Genomic DNA, 17,994 nt, shown 5'->3' with positions numbered 1-17,994 from the left:
TGTGTAAAAGATATTACCATGTGGGCTAAGTAACACTTCAGAAAACGATTGTCAGTTAGCAGTTTGTCGCTACATCTAGAAATGCAATTTAAAAGTCGACCATGCAAAGCAAAAGCCATATATCAACAACACCCAGAAACGGCGCCAGCTTCTCTGGGCCCGAGCTCACCTGAGATGGACTGACAGAAAGTGAGAAAGTATGCTGTGGTCTAACGAGTGCACATTAAAGATTGGTTTTGAAAATCATGAACTATCAGGGGACTACAGATGAAAACTACTCTTCTGGCTAATTCTGGCTTTTTTAACCATGTGTACTTCATGTGTTTTATGAAATTGCATTCTCCCCTTTCAAATAAACTGATTAATAATAAAATGAACGTCATGTCCTGCGGGCCCGAGAGGAAAAGGACCATCCTGATTGTTATCAGTGCAAGCTTCAAAAGCCATCATCTGTGATGGTATGTTGGTGTGTTAGTGCCCATGGCATGGGTAACTTGCACGTCTGTGAAGGCACCATTAATGCTCAAAGGTAGATACAGGTTTTGGAGGAACATATGCTGCCATCCAAGCAATATCTTTTTCAGGAATGTCCCTTCTTTTTTCAGCAAGACAATGCCAAGACACATTCTGCACGTGTTACAGCAGCGTGGCTTCGAAGTAAAAGAATGCCAGTACTATTCTGGCCTGGCAGCAGTCGAGACCTGTCTCCCATTGAAATTGTGTGGCGCAATATGAAGTGTAAAATATGGCAGTTGTACATCAAGCAAGAGTGGGAAAGAATTCCACCCACAAAGCTTCAACAATTAGTGTCCTCAGTTCCCAAATGCTTATTGAGTGTTAAAAGAAAAGGTGATGTAACATAGTGGTAAGCATGCCCCTGTTCAAGCTTTTTTGGAACGTGTTGCGGTCATCAAATTCAAAATTCAATTCAATGAATGAATATTTGCAAAAAAAACAATACATAACAATAGTTTATCAGATTTAACATTAAATGGATTTAACATTAAATGTCTTGTGTGTATTCAATTGAATATAGGTTGAAAAGGAATTGCAAATCATTGTATTCTGTTTTTATTGGTGTTTTACACAACATCCTAACGTCAATGGTATTGGGGTTTGTACAAAATACTATGCCAAGCCACTTCGTCATGGAGGGTCTTCTTGCAGGGTTACTGTGGATTTGTAGGCAACATGACAGCTATGAGCATAAAACAAGAAGTGTCCATGTCGAGAAACTAAGCGGACCAGGAAGGTGGGGGAGGTTGAGAGTGCGATGATTATGCTGTAAGATTTAGAGGACCTGAAGGACAGCGGCGGCCTTCCACCCACTCTGTCTCCATGGGAGACGGTGGCGAGGAAGGCTCTACTTGTTTTCAATTTCATTCCTTCTGTCTCTGTTTTTTTTTTTTTATTCATCTTCTGATTTAAATCAAACTCGAGGGTGGATAATTATGACAGTAATTCCATTAAGGGACCAGCCTGTCTTTATATATCTTATATATGTGCGCCTGTGTCTAGCTGCTGTGTGTGTTCACGAGCCCCTCATTTGATCAGTGTCCAGTTTCTGATGTCAGCCTGCAGCGTGTCTTATCAAAGTGCAGCAGGCCCCAGTGGCGTGAGCAAAGGGGGGGAAGCGACTATCAACAGGAACTGTAGCCTCCTTCCACGAACACACACCCACACACACACACATTGTATCTACTCGTGTCCCTCACACTACACGCAGCCCTGTGTTTATCGCAGGAGGCAGAAGCAACAGTTGGTGATCACCAACTGCGAGGGTATTTCAGTCTGCAAACAAAGCGGTGTTATTTTTGTTTTCATCCTCTATTTTCACTATGTAAACAAAGTAGAGGGTGGGACAAAGTGGGGAGGAGTACAGGTTTTAGGCTGTTGCCACAGCAACCGTAGCTGCGATGGTCATCATCGTGAGGCTTCTTCCTCTTCTTCTCCTATATTGTGTGTAAGTGTATGCAGAGTGTGCGAGTACAGCCTCCTCTCTCCAAACAGGAGGCGAGGAAATCCCCCCTCGTATCAGCTGAGAGAGCGAGAGAGAGCGACGCGATCACGCAGCGCACGTCGCTGTCCCGCACATTCATCAGTTCCTCTCGCAGGGGGGATTGCGTACTCTGGCTCTCACACACACGTGACTGCGACAAGCCAGCAGGTAAGACCCCAAATAAACCATCCCGTCTGTTTCCGCCTCTTGTTCTATCGGCACCACAGTGCTATCGGCTCATTCTCTTCGGATGAGCCCAACTTGTGTTGCTGCTTCAGAATGTTTTTTTTAACCATCTTAGTTTCTGTTTGTAAGGTCGTTCCTCCTCCTCACTCTTTGTTTAATCACAGCTTTTTTGAATGTACCGCATTACACTGTTTTGCGTATTGGCATTCGAGTGGTAGAAAATGTCTAGCTCTCAGGAAAATGTTGCTGAAGTCCCTGGGTTCCATTAGTTGAAAAAAGAAAAAAAAGAATACAACTAGAAATCTATCAAACTAAAGACTTAACATACAGTGGTAAATCTCAGAATAATTTTTCCCCCCATTTGAACTCGGGGAACTTGAATTAATCAGTTTGGAGTCAATGGGCATAAGAGTGGTCGACTGGTTAGCACATCTGCCTCACAGTTCTGAGATTCTGGATACAAATCTCGGTTCCGGGCTTCCTGTGGGCATTTTCCCCCTGTGCTTGTGTGGGTTTTCGCCAACATTCCAAAATGTGTGTTAGGTTCTTTGAAGACTTTATCATCTATAGGTATGAACGTGTGCGTGAAAGTGTCTGTCTAGATGTGCCCTATGATTGGTGACCCTTATGAGGGTAAGAGCGATAATGGATTGTGTTTCCTGCCATCATATACATGCATATAAGTCAATAGGCAAAATTCATTATGGTTGTACAAGTGTGAAATTAAGCTACCAGCTGGTTAATAAAAAAAAAAAAATAATAAAATAAAAAATACATAGTGAAGTGAGCTTACTGCTTGTATGGGAGGAAGCTAACTTTTTTCCAAGGTACACAGTAATCTGTTAGGCTGGGCATCAGACCAAAACCCCTCCCCCCAAAAACCCAAAAAGAGCACTTTTGGAATTTACAACGAAATGTGACTTTTGGGGTTTATTGTTTAACTTTGAAGTGTACAACTGGTAAAACATTTGACTTTACAAGTTGCACTGTACTCTACTGTACACTCCCCTCTAAAAACATTGGAACACTGATGTCATTTCCTGATTATTTTTTTCTTGTTGTTGTTGTTGTTGAAGAATGAAAATATTTTGACTTGAATTGAAAGGACGAATATGAGAGACAAGAAATCAACATTTCAGTTTATATTTCACATTTCACATTTCATATGTGAGTGACTTGGACTTGATGTCTAACTTGCTGCCTTCTTGGCCAGGTCACCATTGTAAAAGAGATGTTCTGCCACAACAGGTCTTTTACGTGGTTAAATAATAAACAAAATATAGTTGAGATTTTCCATTGAACTTCATATTTCTTGTATTAAGTAGATGTTATTTTGTTAGAAATTTTGTTATGTATAATAATAATAATATATTTACTGCAAGCAGACAATGTACATTACATGCAAACCGCAAAAGAGGTAAACTTGCTGACATTGTGGACATTTGTTGGCTGTTGTTAGCATTTAATAAATACATGGTGTACCAATTCAGCATAATGATTCAGTTAGCAAGCTGTTTGTGTACTGTTTAACAAATACTGTTTTCAATTTCTTTTTATCAATTGATGTTTGACTTTGGAAAAGTGGACATGTTAAACTTGATAACATCCAACTACATACAATATGAAAATGACAAGACATAAGTCTAAATATTTACTAACTACTGTTTCTGTCTCTGTTAAAGAAAGACAAAACGCTGGTCATAATATTACTATAAAAACGTCAGATGGGTTTTTAAAGGGGCAGTTACCCATAATGACAGGATGGAGAGCAATTTCAAGGACACGTGCAAAATGTTCAATATGATTATGAAAATAGAATATACATGATCAAAATGACTTGTTTTATCAAATTACTTGTTGTGGACAATGTTGACACACTGAGCATGCATTTTACCTGCTAAATAGGAGACTCGTAACTCCCCAAACTAATGTTCAAATGCATTTGCGCAGCAAAAACCTATTTTTTTTAAATGAGTTGTTTATGCAATCCAGGTGTAATAAAATGGGAAATAAAGCTGAAATTTTGAATTCATGGCCCATATTAATATTTTGATACCAAATACCAATTTTTTTCAGTGTACAGTACCGCAAAAAAAAATTGTCCTCACTCTCCCAATACTTTTGAAGGGGAGTGTAAGCTCGTAAGTAATAATACGTTCCATGTTCAGTTTGAAATGTTGCAAAATGTGCAATTTCAACCAGCACTTGATCGAACTGGAACTTAAATTACAATACTGTATGTATTCATTTTTAACACCGCACAGTAAATCCTGTTTGATTCATCGGAATCTTTAAACAGGAATTGTCACGCAATAAAATAAACCCTATCTTATGTCTAATAGGTCACATTTAGGGTGTCTATCCAGTTCTGCGCTAATGTGGACAATCATTGATGGGTATCCAAAGATTTGTATAGTCCGCTCTTGTCCACATCTATGTGGCGCCGTTGTCTTTAAAGTTCATTTTGTGGTGCAAAGGCCAGCGATGCGCGCACGGCCTCGCATAGGAGACAGAGGCTGGCTGCAGGGCTTCAATGGCTCTTGAAATGTAATAACTATATTAAGGGACTCAAATGGGAGATTTTGTTTCTGGATCATGTGGTTCCACAGAGAAATCATGTTTCAGTTTCATCTGCAGACATTCCACACAGTCCAAATAGGGCTAGAGTGAAAAAATAGCTTCCAAATAGAAGCTAAATGAATCCGTAGCCAATGCTGGTTACACTGTGATCCCCGAAGAACACCGGCTACATCGCGACTCATTTTACTTAAATTGGCCTTTATCGCACGTCCGAGCCTTGGCGCAGTTGTTAGATTTTATTGGGCTAACTTCACAGCATTATGTGTGTACACGTGTGGCACAGCAATAAAATATGAAAATACCATCCAGATCAGATGTTAAGTCTTTATCACTTTTCAGTTTGCTCCATTTAGTTCAAAGCGCCGCTTCTCTCCTGCTGCAAATCCACCTGTCAAAACGCCAAAGCAAGAGACTACCAGCCCCCACCCCCCTGTTTTATTTTTTATTTTTTATAAAGGTTAATTTCATCATGACCTCACATCCAGCAGACAGAAGCCACTATAGTTCAGCCTCGACTCTTGATTAATTTACAAATAGTTCCCTTGCGACTCAAATCAGCTAACAGACAATGAATAGAAGTGTGTCAAAATGTTATTTCCATAAGTCACCCTTTTGAAATGTGGCAAAATACAGTATTATAAACTGTACTGCAGTTTTACACTATTGCAGACATCACCCACAATGATAATCATATTGTTAAATGACCTTTTTAACCAGTAAGAAACCATATTTGGTAACTTTGTCTCAAATGGATGCTGCATTTCTTATTAGATGCAGGAGAACCATGTGACCTTTCCAGGCCAATCTGTGAAGAATGCTCATGATAATGATGAAAAAGGTTATTATTATTAAGGTAATTATACTGTTATTATGTTAGTACAATGTAATGTTACGTGTTTTTTTTTTAAATAAGGGAGTAAAAGTCTTATGTACTAAAATGATTTATAATTCATCATAAAACATAAATATAAAATAATGTAACTGATTTATTAGAATCATACCATTTCACCTGACCAATCAGTGAAGGTAGTGATTATAATACATTTAAAAATTACAAATAAAGGTAACAAAAGAATAGCATAATAAACTATTTTGTCATTATTATAAATATCTTGGATATAATGATGGCACGGTGGCCGACTGGTTAGAGCGTCAGCCTCATAGTTCTGAGGACCCGGGTTCAATCCCCGGCCCCGCCTGTGTGGAGTTTGGATGTTCTCCCCGTGCCTGCGTGGGTTTTCTCCGGGTACTCCGGTTTCCTCCCACATCCCAAAAACATGCATGAATTGGAGACTCTAAATTGCCCGTAGGCATGACTGTGAGTGCGAATGGTTGTTTATTCCTATGTGCCCTGCGATTGGCTGGCAACCATTTCAGGGTGTACCCCGCCTCCTGCCCGAGGACAGCTGGGATAGGCTCCAGCACGCCCGCGACCTGAGTGAGGAGAAGCGGCTCAGAAAATGGATGGATGGATGGATAATGATTATTTGTCCAACAGTTACCCAAGTAAGAGTCTTGTAATGTACTTTTTAAAATGTTTTTTTTTTTGGGTACTTTGTTTTGCTGGTACTTACTAAAATTGTAGTTGATTTATAATCAAATAATAATTAGTTAATATTGTATGTATTTTTTACTGGAAAATTGACTGATAAAATGGATGATACATTAAAAAATAACGGATTTAAAAATATTGTAATGTACTAAAACAATGGATAATTTACCATAAATATCCATCCATCCATCCATTTTCTGAGCCGCTTATCCTCACTCGGGTCGCGGGCGTGCTGGAGCCTATCCCAGCTATCATCGGGCAGGAGGCGGGGTACACCCTGAACTGGTTGTGTCCATAATTAGTGTCATTGTAAAAACTGTTTTAAAAAATTATCAAAATCATTCCTGTTTTATATATACATTTAGAAGGCTATAGATAGGTAAGTTAAATTATTAAGTTACCAAATAAAAAAATAGAAAACTCTTAAATATACTACAATAAAATACATATAATTCATGATGAAAATACACAATTCATAAGTGTCATCAGTAACTACAATATACTATACGGAAACATTAGTTTTTCTATATTTGGCTGGTTGTATTTTGCTATTTAGCAATTTAATTTTAGCTTACTCATTTCCTTCGGTTAGACATAAATGTGCCAGGGCAGCAACGATTAGCAAAAGTCATGAATATTCAGCATGATGAAAAACGTTGACAAAGTGACATTGAAATCCATAACAAGCGAGAAGAGATCACTGAAAACAGATCACCTTGCTGGAAGTTTCCATACTTGTAAAGGACAAAAAAAAAAAAAGCTTCTCTTGCTGTCAGTACAGCTTTTAGCCTCGCTTAGCATCAAAGATGATAGATGGATCCAGATGTTACTATTAAATCCCCACTCTCTCGTTCTGTATGTTATTTCCCCTCCCTTGTCCTTTTTCTTCTTGGAATCCATGCTCATCTCCTTTTAAAGGGATCACAGAAATGTTACAGCAAGCATGCGTTTTCACCTACTCACACACTCTGCATAGCAGCATGCAAAAAAAAAAAAAAAAAAAACCATGTTCTCACTAAATTATCTGCAATTGCAGCAATTAGTCCAAAACGTTTCAACATGTCGTATTTTCTCATCAGTGTGTGCCTTTTAAACCAGAAGGACCTCATCATTAGTGGGAAGTACATTTACTTCAGAGTGATTTTATTTAAAAAAAAAATTCAGCTCTTGTTCGTTTTTTTACACCAGCATGTTAATGACATATTTACCTTTACAGACCCCAGCTCATCATGATGAACATATAAAGTGAGCTTTTCTTTATGGCTTTAAAGTAAACGTGCATTTTTCATCACAATTCAAAACGAGTACAAATACTTATCGGTACCCGTTGATAGTAAGTACTGATACTTGATAATGCCATTACGTCTTTTATGTCTTTTATTTTAAACAAATATTGTTCAAAAACACAAACTTTTCTTGAACATAGCATAGCACAGGGGTGTCAAACACTGAAAACGTGTAGAATTTACAATAATATTTTGTAAATTACTCAACCATTCCCAAATGTACATTTTAAAGTAAAGATATGTTAAAATAACCACATTTCTCTGTAAAATTTACATATAACAGTAGAAAAAACTGTAATACAAAAAGAAAACAAACAATACAATGTTGTTAAAATAACATTTTTTGGGGGTCGGGTAGTCATAAATACTAAACAAACAAATTTACTCTGCATCTACTTTACATTCACTTTAGTCTATTGTACTCTTTTTACTTCAATCCATTGCACTCTACATCTACAGTAACTTGACTATTCTACTTAACATCTACTCAACTGAATGTTAGTTGTTTTACATTTCAAAACAGAAAATGCTGTATAAATCCATATTGACTACACTGTTGTACACAAATAGCTTAAATATACAATTTAAAATCAGATGTTTACATAAACTATATGAAAAGTCACATAGACTTTTTTTCTCACTGTCAGACATGAAATTAGACTGAACTTTTCACGTTTTGGTTCAATTAGGATTACCAAAATTATTTATATTTACTAATTGTTAGGATAATCTAAATGATTTTTTTTCTTCATTAATTTCTTCTTTGTTGTAAGTTTACATGCATTTCATTAGCATTTGGTACTATTGCCTTTAAACTGAACAGAACTGGTGTAACTGAGCCAAGTTTAGCCAATTAGCTCGCACATGCCATTTCAGGTCTGTCCATAAATTTTCAATAGGGTTGAGATCAGAACCACTCCAAAACATTGACTTTGTTAACAGTTTGGCAGTATGCTTCAGGTCATGGCCCATTTGGAAGACACCCACGCTTTAACTTCCTGGCTGATGTCCTCAGATGTTGCTTCAGTATTTACACATTATTTTCTTTCCGCATGATGCCATCTATTTATGAAGTGTACTTCTGAAGCAAAACAACCCCACAATCTGAGGCTACCACCCCCATATTTCAAAGTTGGGATAGTATTCTCAGGCTTGCAAACATCCACTTTTTTTTCTCCAAACATAACGATGCTCATTATGGCCAAACAGTCCAATTTTAGTTTCATCAAACCACAGGACATGTCTCTCTATGTCCCTGTTTACATGTGAAAATTGTATTCTGGCTTTTGGGGGTTTCTTTTGGAGTAATGACAGAGTGGCCTGCAGAGTACTGCATATCAGTACAGTAATAGTTTCACTGTGGATAGTGACACACTCTTACCAGCTTCAGTCAGGATCTTCACAAGGTCTTATTGCTTTTTTTTCTTCTTGGATTGATATACACAATCAGAGAGTCCTCACCTTGATGCAGGAACTTTCCGATCACAAGAGACATGATTGCTGAATAGCTAGACTTTCTGCTGTGGTATTCGTGATCTTTCATTTTCCATTTATTGAATTGTTAAAAATAAAAATAATTAAAGTTCAGAGCTTACAGAAAGATTCAAGTTAATAGGAGATAAATACCAGAAATCCATGTTATTACATTTTCAAAAGAACATGAAATGAGTACTGTATCTTAAAGCGCTATGCAACGCAACTTTGTGTAACTGCTTTAATAGTTTTTCACTACCAAGTTTGATCAGATCTGTTTTAATAATTTTTTTAAATGCTCATATTAAAAGGAGATAAATACACATAATCCATGTTATTTAATTTTGAAAAGAACAAATTCAGTGCTATATCTTAAAGAACTATGCAACCTTGTGTAACTTGTTTTTCCACTTTCAAATCTGGTCAAATCACTTCTAATAAATTATTTAAATGTTATTTTGGAGTTGTTTTTTATTTTTCATTGTAGTCACTCTTTTGGTATCTAGTTTTGATTATCTTTTGTCTTTTATTTGATTTTTTAATTTACATTTTCTACATTTCTCGTAATGAGAACATCTAACAGTTCAATATGTGAAATACTGCAAAAGGCAATGTTATTATAGACAACTTTTCAGAAAAAATTGTTGAATTTTTCTGCCAAAATGACAGCCATATTTTGGGGCTTTAACAATTAATCAATGTTTTTTTGCTGGTATTTTTAAATAAAATTTAATGGAATTTAGTGTACAATAAGTGACAAATATATGAAAATCCTACTCTATTAATTGGTTTAATTGACAGCAAGCTCATGTTAATTTAGCTGAAAACAGCTATTACCACTAATTTACCACTTCAAACTGTAGTTTTATGTTGTAAAATGTACCGCATATTCTGTAAATGTTTACATTTTATTGTATTTTTTTACAGAAAAATTCTGGCAACCAAGCTGTCATATTTTTTTCTGTAAAATGTATGGATTATTTTTTTTTTAAACGGTAGTTTTGAATGGAAAAATTCTGGGAACTCAGCTACCAGATTTTTTCCATAATTTTTTAAACCGTGTGTCTGCTGGACAGAAGTAAAAACAAACCTTCCCTTTGCCGAAAAGTGTTTTTTTCCATTCAGAGTGACATCATGCTTTGTATTTTTAGAGTCCATCTGTAAACAATCATAATCTTGTGATTTCTCCGCAATGCCTTGAAGGCAGTGCAGGGCCTTTTTGTGAGTCACACGAGGGGCGGGGTGGGGGGGGGGGGGGGGGGGGGGTGACTTATTGTCATTTCGCATTGCCGATGACTGCGGTGCTTCTCCTGGACTCTTAGGAAATGTTGATAAATATTTATGCATGCGATGTTCGGATCCCTCATATGCGCTCTGGAGATGAGGCTCCTGCTCAATCACACATACACAAGCCAATATAGTGATAAATTCTGAACACATGATTTGTTGCAGTCACAAGTCAGTGAGTGTGAGTCACTTTGTAAAATCCACCTGACAAAGTCACATGCGCGCACCCGATGTAATGTTGATGGAGTTGGGCGTCATGGCAACACTTGGGACTCTTGGACGGATTCTGTGGAGGAGAGAGACTGCACCACACGGTCTCTGTGGCAATGCATTTATTACTCCATTGCACTGAGAGGCGATTCTAATACAGGGGCTCCAAAAAAATTGATGTCATTTGAAATATGAATGGGTAACTACAGTACATCTCTGAGGCCAGTGATTCACAAAGTGCGGTGTGCGATAGAATTAAATGCTCGAGCAGTTCATAATTTTACAATGGCTTACTTTTTTTAATCCAGTGCAGTACATTTGTTGAATACAGTTAAGTTGTATTTAACTTTGAAGTACAATACAAATGCATTTAATCTTTTAGAAGTTTGCTTTCAAACATTTCTTTTTTGTCCTGTTTGGCTGTTAGGTCAAGCAGAAAGGGGGATCTGTGTCCCTTTTATGCCAGAACAGTTTTACAGTGCCACAGTGGAATTTTTAACCTGCCACAGTGGTTCTTCGGTTTCTGATGAATATTTATTGAAAATTTCAGTTGGACAGAAACAAAGTTTTAAAGGGAAGTGATGGAAAAAACACAAAGTAGAGACAGTGGAAAGATAACTAATATAGGAAGAGAATACAACCAGGACAGGACATTAGCTGTAAGAAAGATACGGAAAGTAAACCATTATATGCCTAGTACCGTGACACATTAGATATGCGTTGTATGGGGCAGTAGTGCTACAACATGTGAAGGAAGGACAGGACAAGATAGGACAAGGACAGGAGGGCAAGCATGCAGGACAGAGCTAGTGGACCCGACTGTGCAGCTGAAGTTTGGTGGGAGTGGCAATGTCAATTTTAAACATCTATAGGAACAAGTGTGCAAGTGGGGGGACATTCAGGAATTTCGTATAGTTAAGAGTTATTTATCGCAATGAGTGAGTGGCCCCACACCAAGCGAATAATGTGTGTCTGCAGACAGATGCAAGTGAATTGACACCATTTCGCATGCACAATGGCCACCAGAAGTGTCCTGTAATTGCTACGCCTGCACCGTGGGGACTGAGGACAACACCCCACCCACCCGAGAGGCGGGGTCGGGCCCAGGAGTCCACCCGAGAGCGGCCCGGTGGACGGGACACCACCCAGGGCGAGAGACCCAGGGTGGTCCCTCGGCCCCACCGAGGCACCCCAAAACCGACGCCCATTCCCCCCCTCCCCGACCCACACACACACAATGCCCCGCCTCGCCATGCCCTCCCACCCAACTCCAGGAGAGCAAGACACCCCCCAAAAAACCCGCAGGGCCCGCGAATGTAGTCAGTCCCCTCAAAGCCAGAGTGCGAGACGGTGTCCCCCGTTTGGTGGGAAGGAGGGCAGATAGGGGAGGAAGCTGGACTACCCGCAGAAAACCCTGGCAAGCACAGGAGAACATGAAAACTCACAGGAAAGCCGTAGCCGAGATTCGAACTTAGAACTGTGAGGCAGATGTGCTAACCACTCATCCCCACTGTGCTTCCCCATGTTGAAAATGAATAGATGTATGTATTAGAATTACAAAATATTCAAACATTGATTTTAAAACCAATTGGGGGACCAACCCCTATTGCGGCTTGATTTTAGCAAGAAAGGAAATAGGGTGTCTAAAATGTACAATAATTCCACATTTTTGGGGTATTTTTTTTTTTGAAAACGTAAAAGAAAATGTTAAGACTCCTCGGAATGGGTTTATGATATGAAAAAAAACCATAAGTCTCCTTTAAACTTGGCTATGGTATAAGATTATGAAATGATGTCAATATTTGGGGACACCCTATATTTCAGTTAACTTAGTTAAATGAGAGAGGCATAATATTCGAAAAAGCTCTCAGAAGGATGCAGCCATTTGCGCACGACCATTGTTAACTTCATAAAGGTCAAAGATTTGGTACAGCTCTTGTATTTGTCATGCACGACTTGCTCTGTTTGAATATGAAAACGTGCAATTTGAATACTTGAACGCAGGCCAGCGCCTCTCAAGTCTTTCTTGTTCTCGACGGTTGCCAAATGGTAATGACAGCCGTCAAGCCAATTGGAAAGTCTCCCAAGAACATCGCTGATGAACAGCCTCTATCCTACCGCAAGCTAATTATCCCTCAAGCGTTAGTTTACTGTGGTACATTTGAAATCCACTGCCTCCTGGTGGCAAAAACACCAACAAAGTGAAGAAAAATTCTTCACTTTGTTGGTGTTTTTTAATTGTTTATTTTATAGCAATGCATCTAGAAAATGTACATATTTCCGGGGTACCACATGTGACCTCCGCAAAACCATTTAGCAGCGCTCCACATAGAGTTTGAACATGTTGTCCAATTGATCAATTGATGTTTATTGTATATAACTTTTGGCCATTTCCAGGGGTTGTACCTGAACAAACTCCTTCTAAAGAATTCAGAGGACGGTCAACAATATTATACGAGACACAAAATTGCAAACAATGTGGGTTTCCGTGGGAGGATGTGTGCGGAAGTTAGTGGAAAAGTTGGATGTTTTGCTATGAAACACAAAAACTCATAACTTAATGAACATTGATTGCCTTATTTTTACGCATGTAAGAGTGTTTTAATAATGTTAAAACTCAATTTGCTAAAGGTTTTATGATGGTGACATTTTGACCCTGGAATCGATTATTTCTCTTTGCAGTATTTCCTATGGGAAACCATTGATTCCAAAGTCAACCCGGGTCCCATCACCTGTTGTGTTCGACCTTGGTTGTGTTTACCATGCCGGTTTTCTTTTTCTTTTTGTCTTTTTTTGTCCTTACTCCGCTCGTGTAAATGCACGGAGAAAAGGAAGGTGTGCGGGTGCAGGTGGTGCTGTGTAAAGTAACTGCATCTGTATGAGAGTTGGTGCCTGCAGATGGTAAGAGGGAGGAGCTGGAACAGCGGAGACCACTTGAATCTCCTTCCTCGCTAGCATTTTCGCAATATGAGAAATTGTGGGATTGTTGAAAGTAGAAGTTTGTCCAAGAGCCCGTCGCCCCCGCCCCCACACATCCAATACCACCCCCCCCCCCCTTCCCACATGCAACCCCGGCCGTGAGATTACTGCTGCGGATAAATTGTGTGTGACACGTTTAGCCGCGCTGCCTTAGATGGAGACTGGGTGCGTGGCGCTGAATGTGGCGAGCCTCCGCCAAGAGGGAAGGCGGAAGAGGGAGTGAAGGACGAGGGAGGGAGGGAGGGAGGGAGGGGGAGGGAAAGGAGGAGGGGGCAATGACGGAGGAGAGGGGAGTGCCGCCGAGCAGGCATGAGGTGTTCACTTTCCATTCCCCTCTCAGCAGCAGTCAGATGAGTCCTTGCGCACAGTAAGTCTGTTTACTCTGTGTGTGTGTGTGCGTGTGCGCGTGTGTGTCCGAGAGCGAGAGAGAGAGAGTGTGTGCGTTTAAACACGAGCACGAGTTGTCTCTGATTACTTGGTCGTGCTCTCTTCTGCCGTATCACTTTTGGAATATTTGACCAACCATCTGGATGATCAGTGGGACGGATCACTGCATATATTTGTGTGTGTCTGTGTGTGCGTGTACGTGTGCTCTCGCGCTCATATAATTATACATAACATGCAGATGGTCACCGTGCTTCTCTGCTAATGTGCAGTAGTGTGAGGCGGGACACTTTTAATGTGGAAAAGAGCTGAGCGGACAAACAAATGGGCGAGCATCAGTGTTAAATGTTGCACGGAGATATGAGGGGCCGTTAGGGACATTATTCCGGATTAGCTCTCACACTTACTATTATTCAAATGCTTTCACACACACACAAACTACTGAAAGGCTCTCATAAGGACTACTCAAACACTCTCATACGCACGAGTCTTGCTCTCATTGACACTACTCAAATGCTCTCATATGCACGCGTCTTGCTCTGATCAACACTACTCAAATGCGTTCACGCTAGCACGTCAATCACATTCTCGCACACATCACTGGCATTCACGAGTTCATGTCAATTCAGTGCTGTAGGATATGACGTAATGGTCGGTCAATCAGAAGCCGTGTCGTGTATGACGTAAGGCTAGGCTGGCTCGTCTATCAAGAGCGAGACGCCATTATTCGGTCGCGGATGCTGCCGAATAAATGTGCCTCTCGGGCTAAAGAGCAGTGGACGTGTGTTTACTCCTGGGCTCAAGGCAGAGTTTCAACACCACTGTGTTAGATTCTGAAACGTATACAGTTCGCTGCAGGCAGGATGGCCGGATAGTCGCGTTTAAGCTCCCCTGCGCCGGTGTACCTAATGAGGTGTCCAAAGGGAATGAAGGAATTTAATTGTCGTTGTGAAGCTCGTGTCATAGATATGCACTCCAGACTACACACAGTCAGAGTCAAATATTTTATTTTTATTTTATTGACTTTTTTAAATATAGGTACATCTCAATAAATTTGAATATAGTTGAAAAGCTTTTCTTCAGTACTCATAGAGTGATTAAACATTTAGTTAAGTACTTTTCAGAGGGCAAATTCCAACCTAATTTCTACATTAAAAAATCACTTTATTTCTTGAATTAATTGACTATTTTGTTTGACATTATATTTTAGTTTCTCAATAAGGGGAATTTGTTTTTATTTGCTATGTGCTACAATCATCAAAATAATACATTTTAAATATGAAATACTTCACTCTGAGAGTGTGCAGTTCATCTCTATAATTTCACTTTTTGAATTGAACTACCTAATAAAAGATTTACACTATTCACGTGTGAGCATGATTGACATGAACTCGTCAATGCCAGTGATGTTTGCGAGAATGTGATTGACGTGAACGCATTTGAGGAGTGTTGATGAGAGCAAGACGCGTGTGTGCGAGAGCATTTGAGTAGTATTGATGAGCGCAAGACGCGTGCGTATGAGAGCCATTTGAGTAGTATTGATGAGAGCAAGACGCGTGCATATGAGAGCATTTGAGTAGTGTAAATGAGAGCATTTGACTAGTGTAAATGAGAGCATTTGAGTAGTGCCAATGAGAGCATTTGAGTAGTGTAAATGAAAGCATTTGACTAGTGGAAATGAGAGCATTTGACTGGTGTCAATGAGAGCATTTGACTGGTGTCAATGAGAGCATTTGAGTCGTCAATGAGAGCATTTGAGTGGTGTTAATGAGAGCAAGACTCGTGCATATGAGAGTGTTTGAGTAGTCCTTATGAGAGCCTTTCAGTAGTTTGTGTGTGTGTTAATGCATCTGAATAGTAAATGTGAGAGCTAATCCTGAATAATGTCCCTAACGGCCCCTTATACGGAGAGGTTGGCGCGCGCGCACACACACACACACACACACACTGATACACATCTTCTGTTCTGGCAGACAATTTCTCACACCTTTCCAGTTGGATAGCACCATGGTGTGACTCCTACTGTTAATGCTATGCACTCATATTTGTGGATGAGTGACCAAAAATAAATAAATAAATAAAACACACACACACCACACAGACATTTCCTGACATACATAATCTGTATTATTACAGCCATGCTCAGGAAAACATAAAAAAAAAAACACATAAAGGCACACAACCAATCATTGTTGAATTTTGCATTTGGTTCTAATCCAAATTGTTTGATTTGAGAACGCTTTATTTATGTTATCAGTGTTTTGTACGCTAGTCAAGTGTATCCACTAGTTTAGTTGTTCATGTAGGCGGCTCCCAGCAAAGGTTCATTGAAGGCGATGCTTTGATGCAGAGGCGGCACAGTGGAGGAGAGTGCCACCCAAACCTTTTTGTGTTTGTCGGGAAAACAACATTCACTAAAGAAAACGGATCGTGGCCTTGAATGTGTGCTTTGGACTCACTTCATATTTTCACACTTCTTTTCTGTTATAACATCGGCATTGTGCTGCATTTAGAAAGATTATAATGAGCTATTTACTGGATAGAAATATATAGAGCAAACTGGCTCATGGGGGTGTAGTCGTCTTTCAACAGGTTCAATGTAGGCTCTTTTATACACAACCTTACTTGATCCCTACCAATGCTACATCACTTTCAGTTTATGGATGAGCTGTAAACGTTCCTTTCATGACACAATAAGACACCATCATTTGAAGAGAAAATGAGGCACCAGTGGAGTTTGCTGTGGTGTAGAAATGCAGTGTGTCGTACTTTTTCTATTTTCTTACCCATTACGTGTCATTTAAATTCTGACGTTTATGTCAATCGAAAGTAATCATTATGTTGTTTGAAAAAGCAGAATTGTCATGAACCTCTAGAAAGTACTAACCCTCTGTGCAGTGACCCTTTGGCTGTAAATAAATTACTCCAGACCTTAATTTCCAAAAGTTTCTCCAAAAGATCACAGTTCCCAGTTGTGCTGAAGTCTTAAGTTTACATACTAATTTGTGAAATATTAGATTATTATTTTTTTTTATGATTGTGCTATTCTGAAATGCCGTATAGTTTAATATGAATCCCATTAAAAAAAAAAAAAAAAAAAAAAACGTGTTTTGCCTGATCAATAATGTTTTCTTTAATGAATGATGCAAATCTTACAAATTCTGCCAGGGTGTATACATTTATGAGTACAACTGTACATATTCTTCACCAGTAGGTAATCAAACAAGTTAAAACTAATTAATTGTAGGCCAGGGTATGATAAGCAGTTCAACATTTTAAGGAAAAATATTCTGGTGTCATTCCATCGATTTTCTATAGTACTTATCCTCATTAGGGTTGTGTGTAAGCTGGAGCCTATCCCGGCTGACTTTGTGCGAGAGGTGGGGTACACCCTGAACTGGTCACCAGGCAATTTTAGGTAAAATATAGACAAACATCAATTTAACATGCATGCTTTTGGAATGTGGGAAGAAGGCGGAGTACCTGTCGAAAACCCACACAAGCACAGGGGCAACATGCAAACTCCACACAGGAGGACCTAAACTGAGATTTGAACACCGAAACTCTGAACTGTGAGGGAGGGGTGCTAACCACTTGACCGCAGTGCTGCCGCAAGTAAAGTAAATTTGTTGGCCAGTCGCACTGTTTTCCTGTTGATAAGAAAGAAGTGGTGAGTGGAAGCAGCAGACACTCATCTCCACATTCAGACCCAGGCTTTGAAAAGTAGGAAGTGCAATGCTGACAGCCTTAATGTTATGATTCTGGCTGTGTTTGATTTTATTTTGGGGGAAAATGTGTCAGGCCAAAAGAAAAAAAAAAATCTATGGACAGCAATTGGCTGCCAGGCCAGATTTTGGACACCTCTAGTGTATCCATCAAACCATGCGTTTTCTATAGCACTTATCACTTTCAGAGTGATGGGTGAGCTGGAGTCTCTCCCAGCTAACTTTGGGCAAGAGTTGGGGTACACGCTGGACTGGTCATCAGCCAATCACAGGACAAATGGACAAAAAATAACTATTGACACCTATGGACAAGTTTGAGTTTTCAATTAACCT

At 39.4% G+C, this 17,994-nt stretch overlaps 1 protein-coding gene across 10 annotated transcripts in view; it reads left to right on the top strand.

Annotated features, from left to right (window-relative positions):
* The first annotated feature begins 1,868 nt into the window (after positions 1-1,868).
* Positions 1,869-17,994, top strand: part of LOC133482189 (muscleblind-like protein 1) — a 109,969-nt gene continuing 93,843 nt past the window's right edge. For 4 of the 10 annotated variants that reach the window (XM_061782020.1, XM_061782021.1, XM_061782019.1 and 1 more), the window contains exon 1: positions 13,779-13,919. The gene's annotated coding sequence lies outside the window, so the exon portion shown is untranslated. Of the gene's footprint in view, positions 2,168-13,778; positions 13,920-17,994 lie in introns of those variants that run through there. The other 6 variants (XM_061782014.1, XM_061782016.1, XM_061782013.1 and 3 more) reach the window with 6 other exon arrangements.

The sequence above is a fragment of the Phyllopteryx taeniolatus genome, chromosome 8 (genome assembly GCF_024500385.1).
Source record: "Phyllopteryx taeniolatus isolate TA_2022b chromosome 8, UOR_Ptae_1.2, whole genome shotgun sequence".
In the NCBI taxonomy this organism is placed as follows: domain Eukaryota; kingdom Metazoa; phylum Chordata; class Actinopteri; order Syngnathiformes; family Syngnathidae; genus Phyllopteryx; species Phyllopteryx taeniolatus.
Note: the sequence above shows the minus strand (reverse complement) of the source record. Positions and strands in the feature narration are given on the sequence as shown.